The sequence below is a fragment of the Diceros bicornis genome, chromosome 4 (genome assembly GCF_020826845.1).
Source record: "Diceros bicornis minor isolate mBicDic1 chromosome 4, mDicBic1.mat.cur, whole genome shotgun sequence".
NCBI lineage: Eukaryota > Metazoa > Chordata > Mammalia > Perissodactyla > Rhinocerotidae > Diceros > Diceros bicornis.
In genome coordinates this window covers 26,019,786-26,043,327 of record NC_080743.1, presented here as the reverse complement: position 1 = coordinate 26,043,327, position 23,542 = coordinate 26,019,786, and positions in this window count along the sequence as shown.

The following is a 23,542-nucleotide window of genomic DNA, read 5'->3' as shown; positions in this document are numbered from 1 at the left end:
CTGCAGGTGTTCAAGAGCTCACAGGGCTGTCACAGGCTGCTGCCACTGCTCTGCAGGTGCTCACATGTGTGGCATCAGGCTGCCCTTGACTCCACATAGAGTGGTGTGAGCTGTTGCATGAGGATCTATGCCCTGTAGTGCTGCCACTGGGCAAGGGAGAGGGGGCTGCTCCCCTAGTTCAGCTGCTTCTTGGGGGTCCAGTCCACACACCTTCAGATGTATAGCTGCCTGCATGTCTTAAGCATCCTGTTGTGCCATATAGGGAATCCCCTGTTGGTCACTTGATGTCTGTTGGTTTTAAGTTATAGGGGAGATACAAAGGTTACTACTCACTCCACCATGACGCTGATGTCACTCCCCTCAACTTTATTCTCATACCCTGTCTAATAAAGGTTAAGTCAGTAGATCTGGCATAGCTTCACATTCCAAAGGAAGGTTGGGCCCTTGACTGGTTCCTGAAAGGAATGTCTTGCCAGATAATTATGTTTTGTCTATGTGGAGCCTTACCAGATAAACTACCAGATAATCTATGCTGACTATGTGATTTATGGTGAAGTTCTTGGGCTATGTCATATCAGTTTGACCTCTGAAGAGGTTGGAGTCTGAATAACTAAGATCAGCCATGTGAGAACTCTAAGCCTACATGATTCCTCCCTGATCCCAAAAATAAAAACCGTGGACACCAAGGCTTAAGTGAGCTTCCCTGGTTGGCAATACTCTACATGTTGTCACACATAGTTTCTGGGAGAATCAGATGCTATCTGTACAACTCCACTGGGAGGGGACAATTGGAAGTCTGTGCCTGTTCTCTCCTGGACTTCAGTCTATGCACCTTTTGCTTTTGCTAGTTTTAATTTGTAGCCTTTCATTGTAGTGAACTGACATTGAGCATAAAACTTTTCTGAGTTCTCTGTGTTCTTCTCTTGAATCATTGAACCTGAAAAGTGGTCTTAAGTCTCGTTGGTCCTCCAATGACATTTTCTAGAACATACCTGACTCACTGAAACATGGCTAAAGCATGGTTTGGGAAAAGAAAAAATGAGTAGTGGTGATTGTAGGGTCGTCTCATCGTGTCCGAACTGAATAGGGCCTTAGTCTTCTTGACCTATAATCCTTAGGTAACCATTGAGTATGATTCTTGCTACAATCATCAAAGATATCTGAAACAGATCTCTCCAATATTTAAAGTATCAGATTTGATCTGATATGAAATACAGGATGCTAAAGCTCTAAAATTTGCTGCATTAGTTTCCAGATCTGCCTGAGTCACCCTATAAAGCACAGAAGAAAACTCTTTCTTTGGCCCCATGTGAAGCCTGATAATCAGTTTTCCATACAGGGTCGGCATTCCATTATTGTTTTTTATGTGAAGTGTACCTCAGTTGGAATTGAGAATTAACTAGCATCAAATCTACATTACCTCTCAAAAGACCTCATTGGACTGGAACACTATGGGGTTAGTCCCAGGTCTGGTCTACTGTCAACGTCTCTCCACCCTCAGTGACATGGTGCTGATAGAATCTTAGAAAGGTTCAAAAGCATGGATACTCTCAGTATATAGGTCAAAATTTATGGAAATGTTGGACAACCTCATCTAAGATTACTCTAAGGTGGTAGAGAAATAGCCACACACGCTTCGCTGTTGAGTTGTTAAAGACAAAATCCCTACTCTTGATATTTAGGGATTTTTCAGAAGTGAACTCTTTCTCTTTTATAAGTCCAAGAACAACTGCTTAGTGAAAGATTTAGAAAGAAATCTGAGAAGTAAATATAGAGATAAATCAACTAAAAGAAAAGAGATCGAAACCACTAAAAATAAAGAAAGCTCAGGTTTTCACAGTTCCTACTGACGTTGGCAGTGCTGCTAAGGTAGTTGGTGTAGGGAAGAAAATTCTGAGTTTATAAATGAAATAAGCTTCAGAATTCCTGGTAAGAGTTATAAAATGAGGCCTCTTTTCCTTTAATTGTATAATTCTGTGGCTCACTTTTGAAATATGTATCATGCTGTTTTCATTTAATAAATGTTTTAAAAATAAAAAGTAATTTCCAAAGAATATCAGGACTTGTGATACAGAAGACAAATTGTATGTTGATGGAAATAAGTAACTTAACCAAATGGGAAATGAGTTAGAAGATGTAATGGAAGAGAGACCAAGTTTGTAGTATCATCAAAACAAACAAAATACTTCAGAATAAAATTATCAAGAAGTATATAATATTTATATTAAAAATGCTAAAATGTTCTGAAAGAGACAAAAATTTATAAAAATAAATCCAAATAAAATATTAATCCTTATAAGTCAATGTATACATTTAATATGATACAAATAGAAATGCCAAAAAGATTTTTTGGAAGTAGAGACATTCCATTTAAACTACATATGTAAAAATGAAAGCAAAGTAGCCAATGCAGTTCTGATCAAAAGATAATAAATGAGAGGGACTCGCTGTAATCGTATGATAAAACATCCCAACAATTAGCACACTGATAGTGACACATGAATATTCAAACTGCAATAAAGTAAACTTAAAAGTTTAGAAATAGAATTCTATGCATACTAAAATTTAGTATATGATAAATTTGGTGATTTGTTTTAATGAAGAAATATGAAATATTCAGTAAATGTTATTTGGATTGTAGCTAGATATACGAAAAAGAAAGGTATAAAGTTGAAGCCTCCCTCATGCCTTTTACCAAAATAAACTTCAGATAGATCAAATTGAAAGTTGAAAAAGTGAACTAAAAACTTAGATAATATATCTGAGCTTTAAAAAATAATTTTATAGTAAAGAGGTCCTTTTTAAGTGTAACATGAAAGACATAAAATAAAAGATTAATAAATTTACCTACATAAAAATAATGAAATTTTTCGTTAAAAAATATATAAGCAAATAAAAAAGACAAATGGCAAGATGAAGAAAACATTTGCAGTTTATGTCAGACAAAAGATGATTTCTTCATGTCATAATGAGCCCTTTACACAACAGTGAGAAAAGCAACAATGATCCCATGAAAAAATGGGGAAAAATAGTAGAAGAAAATAAAGATGTTCACATTTACTGATAATAAGATGTGCCAATTAAAACTATGAGTTACCTGTTTCACTTCTAAAATTAGAAAGAGATAACACATTTGTTGGGATAATGAGCTGACAAGGATTTGGGGAAACAGGCAATCTCTCATAATTGTTAGTGACAGTGCACATTGGTACAATTACATATCAAAAATTTAAATGCACAAAACCCTCTGACCCAGCAAGTCCACATTTATGAATCTATCTTATAGATACATTTGTCCTAGTTGAAAATGACGTATGCACTAGGATATATGTTGCACCATTGTTGTAAAGAAAAAAGATTGAAATAGCTCTAAAGTCCGTCTTTAGAAATTGAAAATTATTTTCGATGAATGTGAATGTTTTCTTCTGCATTTTCTCTTTGTTGTTGTTGTTGTGGTAACATTGATTTATAACATTATATAAATTTCAGGTGTACATCATTATACTTCTATTCCTGTATAGATTACATCCTGTTCATCACCCAAAGACTGATTACAATCCATCACCACACAAATGTGCCTAATCATCCCTTTCACCCTCCTCCCTCCCCCCTTCCCCTCTGGTAACTGCCAATCCAATCTCTGTCTCTATGTGATTGTTTGTTGTTGCTTTTGTCTTCTACATATGAGTGAGATCATATAGTATTTGACTTTCACCCTTTCACTTATTTCACTTAGCGTAATACCCTCAATGTCCATCCATGTTGTTACAAATGGCTGGATTTCATTGATTCTTATGGCTGAGTAGTATTCCATTTGTGTATATATACCACATCTTCGTTATCTATTTGTCCCTTGATGGGCTCCTAGGTTGTTTCCAAGTCTTGGCTACTGTGAATAATGCTGCAATGATTATAGGTGTGCATGTATCTTTATGCATTCGTGTTTTCATGCTCTTTGGGTAAATACCCAGCAGTGGAATAACTGGATCATATGGTATTTCTACTCTTAATTTTTTGAGGAATCTCCATACTGTTTTCCATAGTGGCTGCACTAGTTTGCACTCCCACTAGCAGTGTATAAGCGTTCCCTTCTCTTCACATCCTCTCCAACTCTTGTTTTTTCTTGCCGGGAGTGAGGTGATATCTCATTGTAGTTTTGATTTGTATTTCTCTGATAGTTAATGATGTTGAACATCTTTTCATGTGCCTATTGGCCATCTGTATATCTTCTTTGGAGAAATGTCTGTTCAGATCTTTTGCCTATTTTTTAATTGGGCTGTTATTTTTTTGCTGTTGAGATGTATGTGTTCTTTATATATTTTGGATATTAACCCCTTATCAGATGTATGGTTTGTGAATATTGTCTCTCAATTGTTAGGTTGTCTTTTCATTTTTTTGATGGTTTCCTTTGCTTTGCAGAAGATTTTAGTTTGATGTAGTCCCATCTGTTTATTTTTTCTATTGTCTCCTTTGCCCTGTCAGACATGGTGTTTGAAAATATGTTGCTAAGACCAATGTCGAAGAGCATAGTCCCTATGTTTTCTTCTAGAAGTTTCATGGTTTCAGGTCTTACATTCAAGTCTTTAATCCATTTTGAGTAAATTTTTGTGTATGGTGTAAGATAATGGTCTATTTCCATTCTTTTGCATGTGGCTGTCCAGTTTTCCCAACACCATTTATTGAAGAGACTTTCCTTTCTCCATTGTATGTTCTTGGCTCCCTTGTCAAAAATTAGCTGTCCATAGATGTTTGGTTTTATTTCTGAGTTTTCAATTCTGTTCCATTGATCTGTGTGTCTGTTTTTGTGCCAGTGCCATGCTGTTTTGGTTACTGTAGCTTTGTAGTATATTTTGAAATCAGTGAGTATGAGACTTCCAGCTTTGTTCTTTATTCTCAGGATTCCTTTGGCTATTCCGGGTTTTTTCTTTTTCCATATAAATTTTAGGATTCTTTGTTCTATTTCTGTGAAAAAATTTTTTAGGACTTTGATAGGGATTGCAATGAATCTACAAATTGCTTTAGGAATGATAGACATTTTAACTATTTTTATTCTTCCAATCCAAGAGCATGGAATATCTTTCTATTTCTTTGTGTCTTCTTCAATTTCTTTCAAGAATATTTTATGGTTTTAGTGTACAGATGTTTCACCTCTTTGGTTAAGTTTATCCCTAGGTATTTTATTCTTTTTGATGCAATTGTAAATGTGATTGTATTCTTAATTTCTCTTTCTGCCACTTTGTTGTTAGTGTGTAGAAACAGAACTGGTTGTTTTTTTTAATTCTAGTTGGAAAAATACATATCTTTTTTTTTTTTGAGGAAACTTAACCCTGAGCTAACATCTGTTGCCAATCTTCCTCCTTTTTTCCATCTTTTCTCACCAAATTCTCAGTAGAGAGTTTTATGTTGTAGTTGTACATCCTTCTAGTTGCTCTGTGTGAGACGCTGCCTCAGCATAGCTTGATGAGCAGTGCATAGATCCACACCCAGGATCCGAACCAGTGAACCCCTGGCCACCGAAGCAGAGCATGTAAACTTAACTCCTACACCACCAGGCCGGCCCCGAAACACAGCTGATTTTTGTATGTTGATTTTGTATCCTGCAACTTTATTGTATTCATTTATTATTTCTAAAAGTTTTTTGGTGGATTCTTTAGGGTTTTCTATGTACAAAATCATGTCATCTGCAAATAGTGACAGTTTCACTTCTTTCTTTCCAATTTGGATCCCTTTAATTCTTTTTCTTGCCTGATTGCTCTGGCTAGGGCTTCCTATACTATGTTAAATAAGAGTGGTGAAAGTGGGCATCTTTGTCTGGTTCCTGTTCTTAGAGGGATAGCTTTCAGTTTTTCACTATTGAGGATGATATTAACTGTGGGTTTGTCATATATGGACTTTCTTTTGTTGAAGTACTTTCCTTCTATACCCATTTTATTCAGGGTTTTTATTATAAATGGATATTGTGTCTTGTCAGATGCTGTCTCTGCATTGATTGAGATGATCATGTGATTTTTATTCTTCATTTTGTTAATGTGGTGTATCACAATTGTTTTGTGGATGTTGAACCATCCCTGCATCCCTGGAATAAATCCTACTTGATCATAGTATTTGATCTTTTTAATGTATTGTTGTATTTGATTTGCTAGTATTTTGTTGAGGATTTTTGCATCGATGTTCATCAGTGATACTCACCTGTAATTTTCTTTTATTTAATTAATTAATTAATTTATTTATTTTTGTGAGGAAGATCAACCCTGAGCTAACATTCATGCTAATCCTCTTCTTTTTGCTGAGGAAGACTGGCTCTGAGATAACATCTATTGCCAATCCTTCTCCTTTTTTTTTCCCCCCAAAGCCCCAGTAGATAATTGTATGTCATAGTTGCACATCCTTCTAGTTGCTGTATGTGGGACACAGCCTCAGCATGGCCGGAGAAGCGGTGCGTCAGTCTGCGCCCGGGATCTGAATCTGGGCTGCCAGTAGTGGAGCACGTGCACTTAACTGCTAAGCCATGGGGCTGGCCCTGTAATTTTCTTTTTTTTTGTGTTGTCCTTGCCTGGTTTTGGTACCTGGGTAATGTTGGCTTCATAGAATAAGTTAGGAAGCTTCCCCCACCCCCCTTCAACTTTTTGGAAGAGTTTGAGAAGGAGAGATATTATGTCTTCTTTGAATGTTTGCTGGAATTCACAAGGGAAGCCATCTGGTCCTGGACTTTTATTTTATTGGGAAGTTTTTGATTACTGTTTCGATCTCCTGACTGGTGATTGGTCTATTCAAATTCCCTATTTCTTCCTGATTTGGTTTTGGGAGGTTGTATGATTCTAAGAATTTATCCATTTCTTGTAGATTATCCAATTTGTTGGCGTATAGCTTTTCATAGTATTATCTTATAATCTTTTGTATTTCTGAGGTGTCCCTTGTAGTTTCTCCGCTTTCATTTCTGATTTTATTTATATGAGCCTTCTCTCTTTTTTCCTTGGTAAGTCTAGCTAATGGTTTGTCAATTTTGTTTACCTTCTCAAAGAACCAGCTCTTAGTTTCATTGATTTTTTTCTTTTTTTTTTTAGTCTCTATTTCATTCATTTTTGCTTTGATTTTTATTATTTTCCTCTTTCTATTGATTTTGGACTTTGTTCTTCTTTTTCCAGTTCCTTTAAGTGCATTGTTAGATTTTTTATTTGAGTTTTTTCTTATTTGCTGAGGTAGGCCTGTATTGCTATAAACTTCCCTCTTAGAACCACTTTAGCTATGTCTCATAAATTCTGGCATGCCATATTTTCATTTTCATTTATCTCTAGGTATTTTTTGATTTCTCCTTTGGTTCCTTCATTGACCAAATTATTGCTCAGTAGCATTTTGTTTAATCTCCACATATTTGAGGCTTTTCTGATTTTCTTCCTGTAGTTGATTTCTAGTTTCATACTGTTGTGGTCATAAAAGATGCTTGGTATTATTTCAATCTTCTTAAATTTATGGAGACTTGTTTTGTGGCCTAATATGTGATCAATCCTGGAGAATGTTCCATGTGCATTTGAAAAGAATGTGTATTCTGCGGTTTTTGGATGGAATGTTCTGTATATATCTACTAAGTCCATCTGTTCTAATGTGTCATTGAAGGCCAATGTTTCCTTATTGATCTTCTGTTTGGATGATCTATCCATTGGTGTAAGTGGAATGTTAAAGTCCCCTACTATTATAGTGTTACTGTCTATCTCTCCTTTTACGTCTGTTAATAATTGCTTTCTATATTGAGGTGCTCCTATGTTGGGTGCATAGATATTTAAAAGTGTTATATCCTCTTGTTGCATTGTTCCCTTGATCATTATGTAGTGCCCTTCTTTGTCTCTTGTTACAGTTTTTGTTTTAAAGTCTGTTTTGTCTTATATAAGTATTACTACCCCAGCTTTCTTTTCATTGCCATTTGCATGGAGTATTTTTTTCCATCCCTTTACTCTCAGTTTGTGAGTGTCTTTAGGTCTGAAGTGTGTCTCTTGTATACAGCATATATATGGGTCTTGTTTGTCTTTTGTTTTAATCTAATCAGCCACCTTATGCCTTTTGATTGGAGAATTTAGTCTGTTGACATTTAAAGTAGCTATTGATAAGTATGTACTTACTGCCATTCCTTGCTTTTTTTCTTGGTGTTTTAGTAGTTCTTTGTTTCTTTCTTCTTCCCTTGTGGTTTGATGGCTTTCTTTGGTATTATGTTTGGATTCCTTTCTCTTAGTTTTTTGTGTATTTATTATAAGTTTCTGGTTTCTGGTTACCATGAGGTTCACATATAATAACCTCCATATATAGCAATCTATATTAAGTTGATGGTCTCTTTAGTTTGAGCTCTTTCTAAAAGCTCTACTCTTTTACTTCCTTCCTTCCACATTTTATGCCTTTGATAGCATATCTAACCTCTTTTTTGCGCATTTGTATCTATTACCCTTTTATCATGGAAATAGATTGCTTTTTGCCTATGTGTGTTCCTCTCTTTCCCCCTAAAATAAGTTCCTGTAGCATTTCTTGTAGTACTGGTTTCTTGGTGATAAACTTTAATTTTTGCTTGTCCCAGAAATTCTTTTTCTCTCCTTCCATTCAGAATGATAACCTTGCTGGGTAGAGTATTCTTGGCTGTAGGTTTTTCCTTATAGCACTTTAAATATATCATGCCACTCTCTTCCAGCCTGTAAAGTTTCTGCTGAGAAGTCAGCTGATAGCCTTATGGGGTTTCCTTTGTATGTAACTTGTTGTCTTTCTCTTGCAGCTTTTAGGATTCTCTCTTTATCTTTAATTCTGGACATTTTGATTATGATGTGTCTTGGTGTGGGCCTCTTTGAGTTTATCTTGTTTAGTGCTCTCTGTGCTTCCTGTATTTGGATGTCTGTTTCCTTCCTTAGGTTAGGAAAACTTTCAGCTATTATTTCTTCAAATAGATTTTCTGCCCCTGTCTCTCTCTTCTCCCTCTGGGACACCTATGACACGAATGTTATTGTGCTTGATGTTGTCCTTGAGGTCCCTTAGACTGTCCTTTTTCTTTTAAATAGTTTATTCTTTTATCTGTTCAGCTTGGGTGATTTCCTCTAGTCTTTTGTCCGGCTCACTGCTCCATTTTTCTATATCATCTACTCTGCTTTTGGGTACCTCTAGTGAATTTTTCATTTCTAGTATTGTATTCTTCATTTCTGATTTGTTCTTTTTTTATATTTTCTAATTCTTTGTCAACGATTTCACTGAGTTCATGCATTCTTCTCCCAAGATCAGTGAGCATCCTTATGACTTTTTGTTTGAACTCTTTGCTAGGTAGCATGCTCATTTCTGTTTCATTTAGTTCTTTTTCTGGGGTTTTGTTCTGTTCCCTTACTTTGAACGTATTTCTTTGCCTCCTTATTTTGCCTCTTTCTCTGTGCTTATATCTATGTATTAGGTAGGTCAGCTACATCTCCTGATCTTGTTGAAGTGGCCTTATGTAAGAGATAGATGCCTTGTGAGGCTCAGCAGTGTGCTTCCCTCTTGTCACCAGTTCCAAATGTTCTAGGAGTAACCCCTGTGTGGGCTACATGTGTCGTTCTGTTGAGGTAGGGTTGCTCTTGGTGTAGGCACCCAAGGAGGCTGGGATGTCCCCCTTGCCAAATGGTTGTATTGCTCAGCTGCATGTGGCTTCTATGGACCCTTCAGTTATTTTATTGGGTGTGGGGCATCCCAGCACAGTTGGCTGTAAGGTCTAATAGCAAATTTCTGTTGCAGTTTTTCTGTTAAGTGAGTAGGCCCCCAGTGTGGCTGGTTGTTAGGCTCAGGGGTTTACAATTGCTGTAGGCCTCTGGCCTACAAGGCTCTTGTCAGCTCTCTCAGGATTGCAGCTAAGTGGGGCTGGCCCCAGGCAAAGGAGCACCCAACTGCTTCAGGCTTTGGAAAGTGGGGCCAATCCCCTATGTGGCTGTTTGAGAAGCACAAGTCTTCACTTGATAATCCTGTCTCCCACAGGGCCACATACCACATCAACACCATCCTGCCCCATGCGTGTGCCCTGAACCCCTGAAGCAGACCCAGTCACTCACTGCTGAGGCCCCACCCACTCCTCACACACACTCAGCCCCACAGAGGTGGACCCAGCTGCAGAAGGTCCAGGCACCCAGCTTATGCAGATGCAACAGTTGCTGAGGGCTGGATGTTGGGTGGGGCCGGTCCCTATGGCAGGCTGCCTGCCCTGGCTGAGCTGGATTAAATATGTGCTCTAGTGGGTGGGGCAGACCCTGGGCTAGCAGGTCAGGGGAAGAATTCCAATGGTGACTTCCAATGTCTGTGTCAGCATGACTGTGCTTGGTCACAATAATGACTGTCATCACTGTCTCATCCCTGGAGAGGTCTCACCTCTCACTGAGATGCACCCAGTGCCTATCAGATGAGTCTGTTTTCACCAAAGGACTGCAAACCTTTCTTTCTGCTGATTTTAGCTTCTTTCTAAAATGGATGAATTTGTGCATGGCTCCTTTAAGAGCTGGCTTTTTTCCACTTATGTCTGACAGCTTTTCTGGACATATTCCCCATTGTTGTTAGTAGCCAGCAAAGCTAGATATTATGCCACTCACCTCAGTTGTACTGGGACCAAAAGATGTTTATGGCGGTAACGCTCCCCTGCTCAGGTTCCCCACTCATCCAGGGAAGGACTTTTGGATTGCTCCAGGGCATCTGTGAAGCACTGTAGCTTGTGAAGATGGCTTTTTTTTCTCTCCAACAAGGAATTTCTGCCTCTTCCACCTTGGTCAGGTCTGTCCTGATGTTGTGGTGGTTCTTTTTATCCAGTTTTCAGTTCTCTCTCACGGGTAATTGTTCCAAGAGCAGCTGTAAATTTGTTGTGTCCATGGGAAGAGGTGAGTTGAGAGTCCACTTATGTTGCCATCTTGACACCAACCTGAATTATTTTTTGATCACAGAAGTACACATACATGATGATAAAATATTTTCCATTTTGAAAAGAATGTTATTTATTTCAAGTAACATTTTCTGAGTAATTTCCATGTATCAGGTATTACAGTTCAATTGGTCACTTATTTATTTAATAAGCGCTGACTACATCTAAAACTCTGTCACATTAGGGCTCCATGGGGCACATGTTAAGTTATTTATACTAAGTTAGGTCAGATAGGAAAGGCTGCCTGGAATGAGGGATTATACTGGCCTCCAGGGTTTAACAGAACCTGGACATTTGATATAATTTAGAGACCAGATAAAGGTGTTTTATGCTGGTGGGCAAAGAAGGAGGCAGAGCTTCATGAGAAAGCAGGTGGGAACTGTGGTAGATTATTATTTTACCTACGTGATAATTTAAATCATAGTTTCTACATCTTTCTTTAACTTCATGATGAATCTTGGAGATTTTCTTAAACTACTTAAAATAGTGTTTCCCTTTTATTTTAGTGACTGTAGAGTCTTCTTTTATACACATGCCCCCTAATTTACATTACCAAAACTATAAACTATAAAGCTACAAAACTATAAAAATAACAAGATAAACTTTAATCCTTTCAGTGACCTCAAAATACTGTTAATTTTAGTGTACATATTCTTCTAGGGTTTTGTGTACATCTTATTGATTTATGAGTTTTTTTAAAAAATAGACTTACTCTACATACTGTAAATTAAATTATTCTAACAAACATTTCCAAGTTTATGTGCATGCAATAAATAATTTTAGTTTACTGGGAAGGGGTTTGAAAGATAGCAAGAAATTCAGTTCACAAAGTTCACAAAAACAGTCAATTGTCCCTGGAACTCTTTTTGGTTCCCTGACATAAACAAAGACTTTATTGGTGGGAGGAAAAAACAGCTGATTTCTGAGCACTAGTCTGATTTCAAAGTCTCCCTGTCTACTTTTACTTTCATTCTCATTTATATTAATAGAAAACAAAGTATCAAATTTTGTCCTGAAATTGGCACCAGAATTTTACATTCATGAAGAAGGTGAGGATAAACTTTAGGCCTTATCATTTGCAAAATATTAATCACATAGACAGAAAGTTAGAGAAGGGGAGAGGAGAGACAGTCGGAATTGATGAGTTCTTTCCCAGTTTCTCTCAGAGGAGAGTTGCATACAGTCCCAAACTCTATTGACATACAGGTCATTTTTGCATCTGAGCCTGTATTCCTGATAGCTAGGATGAGAATCTGAATTTTAAATCAAGCTTTAAATTGGCCAGGTTTTCCACAAGTGTCCAAATTCTATTTCCTAATTGTGATGTAAAAGAGGCAACTGTTTTTTTTTTCTTTGTTTTTGAGGCAAAGTATTTATAATTAAATGTCCTAACCGGGCTTTTTATCAGTGTATGAACTTTTGCCATAATTTTTAAACTTTTAAATTAAAGTATAACATAGAAACAGAAAAATACTCAGTTCAAAATTATACAGCAGGTGAAACACACAACATGAACCCATCCCTTTAATTATTACTTAGGCTAAAAGAAAGGGAACATTCCTAATATCCCAGAAACTTTCTTGTGCCCCTTCCACTCAATAACCCCTCCATCCTGCTCAAAGATAGCCACTTTCCTTACTTTTCTTATCAGAGACTAAGTTTGGCTATGTACAGATATATTAATTTTGTTTATCATTTCAAAAAATCAACTCTTAATTTTTGTCTTAGTCTGTTCAGGCTGTGGTGACCAAATACCACAGACTGGGTAGCTTATGAACAAAAGAAATTTATTTTTCACAGTTCTAGAGGCTGGGAAGTCCAAGATCAAGGTGCCAACATGGTTGTCTTCTGGTGAGGGCCTTCTTCCTGATTCATTGCCAGTCCTTTCTCACTCTGTCCTCACATGGTGCAAGGGGCTAGGGATCTCTCTAGAGCCTCTTTTGTAAGGGCACTAATCCCATTCATGAGGTCTGTCCTCATGCCCTAGGCACCTCCCAAAGTCCCTACTACCTAATACCACCATCTTTAGAGGTTAGGATTTCAACATATGAATTTTAGAGGGACACAAACATTCAGATCATAGCAGTTTCCTTGATTTTTTTCTAGTCTCTATTTTGCTTATATCTGCTCTAATCTTTATTACAGTAGTTACCCCTTATCCACAGGGTATTGTTCCAGAACCCCCAGTGAATGCCTGAAATTGTGGATAGTACCAAACCCTCAATATACCATGTTTTTTTCCTACACATACATACCTATGCTAAAGTTTAATTTGTAAATTAGGTACAGTAAGAGATTAATAACAATGCTAATAGAATAGAACAATTATAATAATATACCATGACAAGGTTATGTGAATGCAGTCTCTCTTTCTCTCTCAAAATGTCTTATTGGAGTGTACTCACCCTTCTTCTTGTGATGATGTGCAATGATACAATTCTATGTGATGAGATCAAGTAAGGTAAAAGACTTACACATTGTGATGTCACATCACTACTATTGACCGTCTGTCTTCTGCTCACACACGTAATGTCTTTTCCATCTTAAGTAAGCACTTATCACAGGCCGTGGCAATAATTTTCAGTTTGAGGTGCGACAGCAAAATTAACGTATTTCTTTTTCTTCTTCACAATTTCACAACAAAAGATTTGTTCTTAAGGTAGATCTTAGCAACATCACCATACAATTTTTTCTTTCCTTATTAAGTCAAGAACTGTTACCTTTTCACTTAAAGGAAGCACTTTACAGCTCCTTTTTGGCATATCTGAATTGCCAGAATCACTACTCTTGCACTTTGGACTCTTGCACTTTATTAAGTACAATAAATGTTACTTGAACACAAGTACTGAGATATCTTGACAGTCAATCTGGTAACCTAGACAGCTACTAAGTGACTAATGAGTAGGTAGCTTTTACACTGTGGATACACTGGACAAAGAGATGATTCATATTCCGGGTGGGACAGAGCAGGATGGCATGAGGTTTCTTCATGCCACTTAGAATGACACACAATTTATAACTTTTGAATTATTTATTTCTGGAATTTTCCATTTAATATTTTTGGACTGTTGTTGACTGTGTGTAACTGAAACCACAGGAAGAAAAACCACAGGGGAGGTTACCAGAGGGGAAGGGGGGAGGGAGGAGGGTGAAAGGGATAATTCGGTACATGTGTGTGGTGATGGGTTGTAATTAGTATTTTGGTGGTGAACATGATGTAATCTATGCAGAAATAGAAGTACAATGATGTACACCTGAAATTTTTACAATGTTATAAACCAATGTTACTGCAATAAACAAAAAAATAAATTAAAAAAAAAAAAGAAAAACCACAGGGGAGACTACTGTATTTCCTTTCTTCTGCTAACTTTGGGCTCAGGTTGTTCTTCTTTTTCTAGTTTTTTGAGGTATAAAGTTAAATTGTTAATTTGAGATCTTTCATTTTTCTTTATCTAAGTGTTTATCGCTATAAACTTCCCTCTTAATATGGTTTTTGCTGCATTGAATAAATTTTGGTGTGTTTTCTTTTCATTTCATTTGTTTCAAGAAATTTCCTGATTTCCTTTTTGACTTCTTTGATCCTTTAGTTGTCCAGGAGTATGTTGTTTAATTTCCACATTTTTGTGAATTTTCCAGTTTCCTCCTGTTATTGATTTCTTATTTCATTGTGGTTGGAAAAGCTACTTGGTATAATTTCAACCTTCTTAAATTTGTTAAGACTTATTTTGTGGCTTAACGTATGATCTATTATGGAGAATGTTTCTTGTGTGCTTGAGAAGAATGTGTATTCTGCTGCTGTTGCGTGGAATGTTCTGTATCTTTATAGGCAAACATGTTTATGTATGTTATGTCTACGTGGTCTTTAGTGTTGTTCAAGTCTGCTATTTCCTTATTGATTTTCTTTCTGGATATTCTGTTCATTGTTGAAAGTGGGGTATTGAATTCTACTGTTATAGTATTGCTGTTTTTCTCCCTGCAGTTTAGTCAATATTTACTTTATATATTTAGTTGCTCTGATGTTGAGTGCATATATATTTATAATTGTTATATCTTCCTGATGAAGTGATCTTTTTATTATTATATAATGTCTTTCTTTGTGGCTTGTGATTGCAGTTTTCTTTTTTCTGAGGAAGATTTGCCCTGAGCTAACATCCGTGCCAATCTTCCTCTATTTTGTATGTGGGTCACCACCACAGCATGGCTGCTGATGAGTTGTGTAGGTCTGCACCTGGGAACTGGACCTGGGCTGCTGAAGTGGAGTGCACCAAACTTAACCTGTAGGCCACAGGGACAGCCCCTTGTGATTGCAGTTTTGAGTTAAAATCTCTTTTGTGTGATATGAGTATAACCTCCCCGGCTATCTTTTGCTTACCACTTACATAGAATATCTGTTTCCATCCCTTTACCTTCAACATATATGTGTCCTTAAATCAAAAATGTGTCTCTTCTAGGCAGCCTATAGTTGGATTGTTCTTTTATCCATTTACATAGTTCTTTCATACAGGTCTTGCTTGTGTATTCATTTAGCTTTAGGTGTTTTTAGATTGGCGAGTTTAATCCATTTTGTTTTAAAGTAGTCATTGACAGGGAAGGACTTACTATTGCCATTTTTTAAATTCTTTTCTATCTGTCTTGTAGATCTTTTGGTCCTCCTTTCCCCTCTTGCTGTCTTCCTTTGTATTTTGTTGTTGTTGTGATATTCTTTGATCATTTTGTCTTGCATATCCCCTATTGGTATTTTCTTTATGGTTACTACAAGGCTTACATAAAATATCTTGTAACTATAACAGTCTAGTTGAAGCTGAGCAATAGATTAACTTTAATCACAAACAAAAACTCTACAGTTTTATTCCCACACCCCACTTAATTTTATTGATGTCACACTTTATATCTTTTCATATTGTATAGAAATTAATAAAATTTTCTAACTATATTTATTCTTAATACCTTTGTCTTTTAACTCATGCTAAAATTAAAAGTGATTTACACACCACTCTTACAGTGTTACAGTATTCTGTGTCTTTATATTTGCTTTTATCAGTGAGTTTTGTACTTTGCTCTGCTTTTGTGTTGCTGTTCCACTTTTCGTTTCAACTTGAATAATTCTCTTTAGCATTTCTTGCAAGGTTAGTCTCATGGTGATGAATTCCTTCAACTTTGTTTGTCTGGGATAGTCTTTAGCTCTTCTATATTTTTGGCTCTTTTTTTTTGTGAGGAGACCAGCCCTGTGCCAACATCTGCCAATCCTCCTCTTTTTCTGCTGAGGAAGACTGGCCCTGGGCTAACATCCATATCCATCTTCCTCCACTTTATACGGGCCGCCGCCACAGCGTGGCTTGCCAAGCAGTGCCTCCGTGCGCACCCAGGATCGGAAACGCAAACCCCGGGCCGCTGCAGCGGAGCGTGCACACTCAACCGCTTGCGCCACCAGGCTGGCCCCCCTCTTCTTTATTTTCGAAGGATAGTTTTGCCTGGTAAAGTATTGTTGGCTAATAGCCTTTTTCTTTCAGCACTTTGAGTGTATCACCCCACTCCCTTCTAGCCTGCGAGGTTTCTGCTACGAAATTTGCTGATTGGTTTAGGGGATTCCCTTGTATTTGACAAGTTACTTTTTTCTTGGTGCTTTGGAAAGTCTCTCTTTGTTTTTGATTTGGTAAACTTCTTTAAATTCTTCCTCTTTGGAATGTTTTGGACTTCATGATTCTGGGTGTTCTTTTCTCTCCCCAGTTTTGGGAAGTTTTCAACCATATTTCTTTACATAAGCTTTCTATCCCTTTCTCTCTCTCTCTACTCCTTCTGGGACTCCCATACTGTGTATATTATTTTCTTCATGCTCTCCCATAAGTCTCAGGCTTTGTTCACTCTTTTTCGTTCTTTTTTCTTTTTGCTCCTCTGACTGAATTATTTCAAAGGACTTGTCTGTGAGTTAATTAACTCTTTCTTCTGCTTGATCAAGTTTGCTGTTGAAGCTCACTACTGAATTTTTTAGTTCAGTATTGTATTCTTCAGCTCCAGAATTTCTGTTCGGTTCATTTTTATGTTTTCTAGCTCTTTGTTGGTATTCTCATTTTGTTCATGTATTATTTTCCTGATATTTTTTAGTTGTCTATCTGTGTTTTCTTGCAGCTCACTAAGCTTCTTCTCTCTCTCTCTTTTTTTTTTTTTTTTTTTGCCGAGGAAGACTTGCCCTGAGCTAACATTTATTGCCAATAATCCTCTTTTTAAAAATCTTTTTATGTGGGTCACTTCCACAGCATAGCCACTGACAGACGAATGGTGTGGGTCTGCACCCGGAAACCAAACCTGGATCACCTAAGCAGAATGCACCAAACTTAACCACTAGGACACTGGGGCTGGCCCTCACTGTGCTTCTTTAAGATGATGATTTTGAATTCTTAGTCAGGAAATCCACACATCTCCATTTCTTTAGGATAAGTACTTGAAGATTATTTTATTTCTTTGATTGTGTCATATTTCCCTGATTCTTCATATTCCTTGTAGCTTTTCACTGGTGTCTGTGCATTTGAAGAAGTGGCCACCTCTTCCAGTCCTTACACACTGGGTTTGGCAGGAAAAGACTTTCACTAATTGGACTGGCTAGAGGTTCTGGGAGCCTCTCAAACTTCTTCTATGGACGTGCATGATCCATTTTTCTTCCTTTCTCCTGGTAGTGAAGTTTCAAGGTTGTGCTCCTTCTCCCAATCTTATGGAGCTACGTTGGCCATCATAAGCTGCCATCCTCCTTTTTCCTAGAGCAGTGTACTGGAAGGCGAAGATGTTGAATGCATGCCCCAGTCCTTTCCCTACGATCTGAGGGAGATGTCTCAGTGTTGTGCTCCTTCTCCCAAACCTGCAGAGCTGTGTGACTTCCATAAACCACCTGTCCCTTTTCCGTACGGTGGTGCATTGAAAAGCCTGGCTATTGAGGGCAAGCTCCACTCCTCTCTCTCCCTCCTAATGGAGAAGTCTCAGGACTGTACACCATCTCCCATCTTGCAGAGCTGTGCCAATGGCTGAGAGCCATCTACCTCTTTTCTCTTTTCTTAGCCATTCCCATATTTATTCCCCACTTGAAGTAAATGATCCTTTTAAAACAATTCCTCCATTCTAGTTAGTTGTTGATAGAGGTGATACAGCTATTAATTTCCCTCTAAGCTCTGCTTTTGCTGAATCCATACATTTTGATATGTTTTGTTTTGTTTTTGTTTTCATTCATCTCAAAGTATTTTCTAATTTCCCTTGTGATTTCTTCTTTGACTAATTCATTATTTAGGAGTATGTTGTTGAATTTTCGCATATTTGTGAATCCCCAAGTTTTCTACTGTTATTGATTTCTAATTTAATTCCTTTGTAGTTAGGGAACATACTATCTATGATTTCAATCTTTTTAAATGTATTGGGGTGTGTTTTACTCACTATGATATGGCTTATCTTGGAGAATGTTTCATGTGTATTTTAGAAGAGGGTGTATTTTGCTGCTGTGGGAAAGAGTGTTCTACAGATGTCTGGTAGGTCTGGTGGGTTGATAGTGATGTCGATTCCTCTATATTCATGTTGATTTTATGTTTACTTGTTCTATTCTACTACCTAATTTTAAGATTTCTCTTTGTCTTTTTAGTTCTGCATCTTCACTCTAATGTGTCTATTTAGGGATTTTTGTTTATTCTTTTGTTTGATTAATTGGTCTTGATTCTGTGGTTTGGTTTCCTTTTAACATTTCTGGAAAATATCAGCCATTATTTCTTTAATATTGCCTCTGCATCACTCTTGCTTTTGTTCTGGAACATCCATTTGATATAGTTTAGAATTTCTTTCCTTATTCTCCAAGACTCCTCACTTTTCTCCATGTATTCTCTCTTGCATGTGTGTGTGCGAGTGTGTATGTGTTTTGTGTGCTGCATTCAGGATACTTTATTCTGAAGTGTTTCCCAGTACACCAAGTTCTTTCTTCAGATGTATCTAATCTGCTTTTAATAATATATTTGGAATTTTTAATTTCAACTATCCCATTTTTTCATTTAAAGAAATTTCCACTTCTTTTGAGACCTGCTGTCACTTTATATAGTTTCCTATAACTTGAAAATATTTTAGAGTCTGCCTCTTATTTGTCTAAATAGAGAAAGCTTTTGGGTTTGTGGTCTGTATTCAATATTTCCAATATTTAAACTTTGTTAGTCTCTTTTTGTTCTCTGTGGGGCCTTTTTTGATCTTTGCTCACTGCTTCCTTTGAGTTTGGTTGTTTGTTCTCTTTATTTCTAATTAATTTCTTTAAAAATTTCTTGTGGGGATTGTATGAAGAGTAGAGTACAACTATCTTCCTTTGTGGAGGATTTACATTTGGTTCTTTCAGGTACCTGTGGATATTACCAGTCCAGAATCACCTTAAACCAAGACCTTGGCTTGAGTCTCTGGACCATCCCAGGGATGCATCCGTGTAATAACTACATTTTCCAGCTTCTGTACTTAATGCTTTGGCATCTTGGGGCTTTGCTGAACCTGAAGAGACTGAACATCCCAAGCCTAGCCAATTCTTAGAGATAGAGTTGCAAGTGTGGCTTTTTATATAAAAACCAACCAGTCCATAACCTATACCCGACTACCTTGTCGGTTGTTTCTCATACCGTGGGCCACTATCCACCTGCCATAAACACCTAAGGGTCAGATATCAGACAATGATAAACACCCCCTATGCCCCAGAGCCTGTTGAAATTATTAAACCCAGCCAATCCCAAGCCTTCTTACCTTGCCTCACCTGCTCCTTCTTGCAGAAAACACAATAAAACTCTTGCCTCTGTTTCTCCTTGCTCCCTCTGCCTCCTGACTTACCCGTCTGACAACCATTCCCTGTGTGACCCTGCACGTCATGGCCCACCCCTTCTCTTGGCAACTGTGAGTAACAAACTGTCTTTTCAAACAAAATCATCTCCTGATCTATTGGCTTCACAATATTTGAGTAATGATAGCGCTTACATTTTATTACAAACCCCAGGCTGCAAATATATGCAATAATCAGCTTGTCATTATATCTCCGCAGGGATCTTTTTTCCCCTTTCTTTTTTTCCTTTTCATATTGTTCCAACTCAACCTTGGGCATAATCGTTTGGGAGTGAAAGAGGGCAGATTTATTTCTAGTTTACACTCTTTGAAGATTTACTCCAGTTGTTTTCATCCTTGACTACAATTAGAATCACCAGTGGAGAAGGCTTTAAAAAATGCTCATGCTCAGCCCTAACTCTATTCCTATTAAATCAAAGTCTCTGGTGATGGATCCAGAGCTCAAGTACGAGCACCTTTTAAGAGCACCCCAGTTGATGTTTATGTGCAGTAAATGTTAACAATTACTGGTTTAGAATTTTAACATCTAAAGGAGGTCTCCTACTAGACTCTTTTTTTTTTGTCCCCTCCCCCCCACTGACAAAGCTTAACCTTGTGCCATTTTGCAAAAGAAAAATACTTAAAGGGTTCAGCTCTCTTTTTTCAGAACAGGGAATGAAGGATAGATTTGGAGTTTGGAGGCAACAAATTGACAAGTAGTACAATCATACTGAGAATCACTTGAGTTATTGTAGTAAATATACTTAATATGTTAATATTGAACATGTTTAGCATAGTACCTAGAATATGGTAAGTGATTAATATATATTATGCTATGATTATATTTTCTATGTGTTACATCCTAGTTTTACTATAAAATGAGGTTGGGGTTCTAAGTAATGACCCTAAGAGATGTGAGACAATGGATAATGTTCACAAGGATGAGACAGTATCTATTTGCTGTAAAGCTAAAAAGAAAACGACAATTACTTATTTACCTCACATAGGTTAGGGAGCATCCTGACCTGTGATTATTTTTTGAAATAGAAACATAAACCCCTAAAATAGCAGCAAGGTTACTTTGCTAGGGTTCTAGTATGTGAAATTCTAAGCTTAGAATTCTTTTTTTTTGGTGGGGAGGAGTAGCCCTGAGCCTACATCTGCTGCCAATACTCCTCTTTTTTTTTTTGCTGAGTGAGATTTGTCCTGGGCTAACATCCTTGCCCAGTTTCCTCTACTTTATATGTGGGACACCTGCCACAGCATGGTTTGATAAGCAGTGCGTAGGTCCGCACCTGGGATCCGAACCCATGAACCCCAGGCCGCCAAAGCAGAGAGCATGAACTTAACCACTACTCCACTGAGCCGGCCTCCCAAGTTTAGAATTTTTATTGTTCAAACAAAGCGTTTTTGTTTTTAGTGCTGTCAAGTCAATTCCGAATTCTTTTATCCCTGTGAACAGCAAACTGGAACACTTCCCAGTCTTTCTATGCCATCCTTTTACCTTCTGGCAATATATTGGACAATGCTCCAATGCTATTCATAAGGTTTTATAGTCAATTTTTGGAAGTGGGTGGCCAGGTCCTTCTTCCTAGTCTGTCTTAATCTGGAAGCTCCAATGAAGCTGTACGCCATGGTGACCCTGCTGGTACTTGAAATACTGGTGGCATAGCTTTCAGCATTACAGGAACATGCAGCCACCACAATATGATAAGTGACAGATGGGTGGCATGATTCCCTCGCCGGCAAATGAACCCAGGCGATGGCGAGGAGAGCACCACATCTTAACCACTAGGTCACCAGGGCCGGCTTAAACAAAACGTATTTCCTCTTTAATAAAGAAACTCTTCCATTAGAGCTTTACCGCCTTCCTTTTGTATCAAATGAAACTGTGTTGTCATGTCATTAATCCTCAGTGCTCTTGAGAGATAGTAGTAGAGAATCATCCATCCCATTTTATATTGCCTTTACTTCTCATAATTCGTTTAATATCATGTTATTAAAACTACATTTCCTACCTTTTATTTTTCTTATCGCTAGCAATAGACTACCAATTTTTGATCCTGAATAATAATATTTTGTTAATTTGGTGCATGGCTTTTTATACTATTTTTTAAATTGAGATATAATGACGTATAACTTTATATTAGTCTCTAGTATACAACATAATGATTTGAAATATGTATATATTGTGAAATAATCACCACAATAAATCTAGTAACATACATCACCATCATGGTTATAATTGTTTTCTTGTGATGAGAACTTCTAAGATCTACTCTCTTAGCAACTTTCAGATACACAATATAGTATTATTAACCATAGCCACCATGCTGTATACTACATCCCTATTGGCTCTTTACTTTGGGCAAGCTCTGGCTTTTGGACTCTGGCAGCTTAACTCATAATGGCTTCACAACTGATGGTACATTCTCTTGTTTGGCAAATGTTGTCAGGAAAAAGTAGATTCAATGTTCTACCATAACTCTTTGCGTTCCTACTTTCCCTTGGAATTTGGCCTCATAATGTCATTCATTACTAGTTTTCCAAAATTTTTATTGCTTTTAAAAAGATTAAACTTTTTCTTAATTCAGAACTTTAAATTTTTTTCAGGACAAGTCTTACTTTGTCTGAAAAGATTATTCAGGTTAGGTCACCGTATTTCCCAATTCCTAGGCTTCAGATATTTCTGCTCATTCTGTCTCTTGCCTCTATTCTCAAACCCATTGTAGCAGAGCAATCATGATAGACAGTCAGCATACTGCTATGTCCTACCTCAAGTGTCTTTCTCCTAGTCTCTCTCAGTTTTTCTTCAAGCTGGGAAAGGCAGCCCATTTTGTTCAATCACAGTCTGTAAGTTTAGGGGGTTAAAGATCCCTCCGGCAACTCTCAACCAATTGGAAATGTGGGTAGTTGGATCCATCTCGAAAGAGACAATTCTGAAATGCGTTCTCTGTTGTTTTCAGAATATCCACATCGAGATTCATCTCCAGTTTCCCACAACGGTAACCAGCTCTATAATTCACCTTTCTGACTTTTCCATTTCCCCTGTTTTATTTGCCCTTTTTCCCTTCTCCCTTCCTCTGGCTTCCTGTCATCACTTCCCAAATAAACTACACGTATCCTAGTCTCTTTTCCTGGAAGAAAGAACCCAAGTAGAAACACATTCTCTCCATAGGAGCATAAGACCTGCTACTTCTCTCATCATTTGAATTAAACATTCTATCAATGTTTATGTTAGGAAACATAGAGAGGCAAAATTATCATGGCATGCATATATTTATATATATGAATTTCTACTTTATTATAATGAAATTTTTATAAATCCTATATTGATATCAGTAAAGCACTTTTTACAGGAAAATTCACTCATTCATATGTTACTGGATATATGATGATTTTGAGTTACCACACTATGGCAGTGCCTATAAGCTTTTATATCTTAGGTATAGCCTTGTGCTGCACTCACTGGAACTGTGTGGTTCCTTAATCTGTGCTTGGGGTTGACACGCAGTGTATAGCAAGTGTAGGCAGAAACACCCCTGAAAAGTCTGTATTTATAACGTTTACGAATGCCCAGTCCACTCAGACTAGGTGAAGTCACCTTGACATGTATCCAAATGTACCCAGGCTTTCTGCCCACCACAGAGGCCAGTAGACATGGACAAGTGTCTCCCCTATCTCCAAGCAAAGCAGCCTCTTCCTCATTACCACTGACTATGTTCCATCATTGCTTATTTCTCTTTGGCTTATATAGGAGCTACTGGCAGTGCTATGTTGTTGGGAGTTATACAATTAGTTGTGCAGACATGTGGATGCATGGCCCAGGCA